The sequence below is a fragment of the Penaeus vannamei genome, chromosome 19 (assembly GCF_042767895.1).
Source record: "Penaeus vannamei isolate JL-2024 chromosome 19, ASM4276789v1, whole genome shotgun sequence".
Classification (NCBI taxonomy): domain Eukaryota; kingdom Metazoa; phylum Arthropoda; class Malacostraca; order Decapoda; family Penaeidae; genus Penaeus; species Penaeus vannamei.
Window position 1 is genome coordinate 16,872,775 of NC_091567.1, and position 2,500 is coordinate 16,875,274.

The window sequence follows — 2,500 nt, forward strand, 5'->3', positions numbered from 1 at the left end:
AATTTTCTGAAATTTTGTCCATTTTTGAGCGAATTGTCTAGTCAGACGATAATGATCGTTTCCGTCTGAAAATCTTAACGTCAACTTTTTCAGCCAAGCATACTCAAATCAAGAGTTATATTCGAGAATGTATTTATGTTAAATAAAATTGTCAAAAAAATGACGGAAAAAGTGCTAGTGTGACACGGCCTTTATACACAACAACACAGTAAACTTCCAGCAAGCTGAAGTTGCTGTGGCTTTAATGATTCCTTCGCCCTTAACCTTGACTAGGAAATTATTGGTGGAAATGTAAATATTGAATTTAAATCCTTACGTGCCATGGCAACACCAGTCACCAGTCACTCAAGTCTAAGAAAACTAAGGAACCTAATGTAAATTAGGTCTATTGAGATGTTAACTCGACGCATCATTAACAAGCTTCATCATCTTGATACGGATATATCTTGTTGAACTGCCATGACATGTTTGAAGAGGAGCACGTATTCTAAAAAAGATAAGCAGGGACGTTTTTTTTTTTTTTTTTTTTTGGGGGGGGGAGGTAACACCCCAATCGTGAAAGAAACACACTTTACGGGGCAAAACTGCAGGGCAGGGCAGTAAAACGTCATATATCAAAACAAAACTTTTAATAACTTTATGATTTTCTGTCTATATTTATATAAGAATACACAAATTGGTCATAAATATGAGAATATTTAAAACGATTTAGTAAAATAATTGGCGGTGCAGATCTGTCTCAGCAGGGCAAAACATTTTACACATCCCCAATGATATTATGAAGTGACGTCCCTGATTTTAAGAAACGGAAAGACACAAGATATAACATGCGAAAGAAAATGGGTAGTACGTCCGAATAAGGGGGGAAACTAGGAATAAGCTCCTGCATTACAGGAGAGGCATGAGGTGAAAAGAACGATTATTAACACATGTAAACGTACATAAGAAGACATGTGAACAACTCTAACCATAAATCTATGTAACATTTATGGAATAATTCCCTCTTACCACCTCGACCGCCACTGCCATACCACCAGCAACACGAAAGTTCCAGGCCACTTTGGTGCTTTTGGTTCCTAGTAAAATGGTTATCCCCCACGCCCTTCAACCAAACAACCACAATGGTTTCTTGGGACGGCCTTGCAGAATGGTAATTTTACACAATACCTTCGGATAACCGATCGCAATAATTTTGGTAGCGATGGATTTCTCTCACCCTAAAGTACACATACGTAGGAATCATGTCCACCCGCTATCAAGCCTCCACATTACATACCCCGATAACAGGGGAGGACATGAAAGGGATCAGGGAAACTGCGGGATAAAATATGAATAATAAACACAGGATCGATCGCTAATTTGTCTAATGCAGGGGGCTGAGCCCATTGCGCCTCCCATCCTGGGCGGCTGCCGCCCCTCAACCCAAGGTCTATATAAGTACTTATATAGACCTTGCCCCAACCCCCGCAATGGAAGACCGAATACACCACTTCCATACGGTAGGAGAGACCGTCGGACAGACGGCATCGGGCGCTCCCTGCCATGAAAATGTGGAGGATTTTGATTTCCACTATGGCATTAGACAATAGTGACTCATTCTGTGTATATTATTCATAGTTTAACACAATTGCAAGTGGGGCAAAAATTGTCAATAATGTTGGAGTTTCCGCGATATAATCATATTTGGATATTAGAGAGCGAGATTAATCCATCGACACCAAAATTGTCGCGATCGGTTAGGCGAAGGTATTCTGTAAAATTACCGGCAAAATACAGACACGTAAAAGTCACCGCCTCCCTTCTTTCATCTTGTTTGTCAGTTTCTTTTTAAGACCTTCCTCACCAGTCTCCCCCACCCTATCTACTTGTCGAGTATTTTTTTTCCCTGGACCTGTGTTTGTTGTTTCCTTGGACGCCTGATCTAGACGAAAGCAGAATCAAGGTTCTGCCTGGCGTAAAACTGTTTGAATCGTCCATTTTAGTCGGTCGTGACGACGTCGTTTTAGTTTTTATTTCTTTGATGTTGAAATGTGACCTACGATTTATGTTGACCTGTTTGATCAGTGTTACTGATTGATTCTGTGTCCATTTATGTTTTTCTGTTTTTGATAATTGTATTTGTTTGATTGTATTAACTTTTTTATGAATAATTAAAAAAAGTGAACTTTGCACATTTTATGGTAATATTGCAGTCCATTTCTCGCAACTATTTGCTGTGATTTCGCAGTTTTACGCTTAATGTTTCATGAAACATAATGCCTTGTCTGCCTCATAATGATTTTAACACTCCCAAGAGACATAAAATTGGTTCACTGTGGTGCTACACTTCACAGTGAGCTGTTCAATTTCCGCATTGTCGCAACAGGCTCAGGTATAGTTCAGTTATAGATTGATTTATTTACTGAAAAAAAAAACTCATCTAAGGTCATTGTGGCCCCCGGGTAAGGAAGTTTATTTGTTTCTATGGCAATGTTTATGGATTCCCCGAATGGTTAATAAT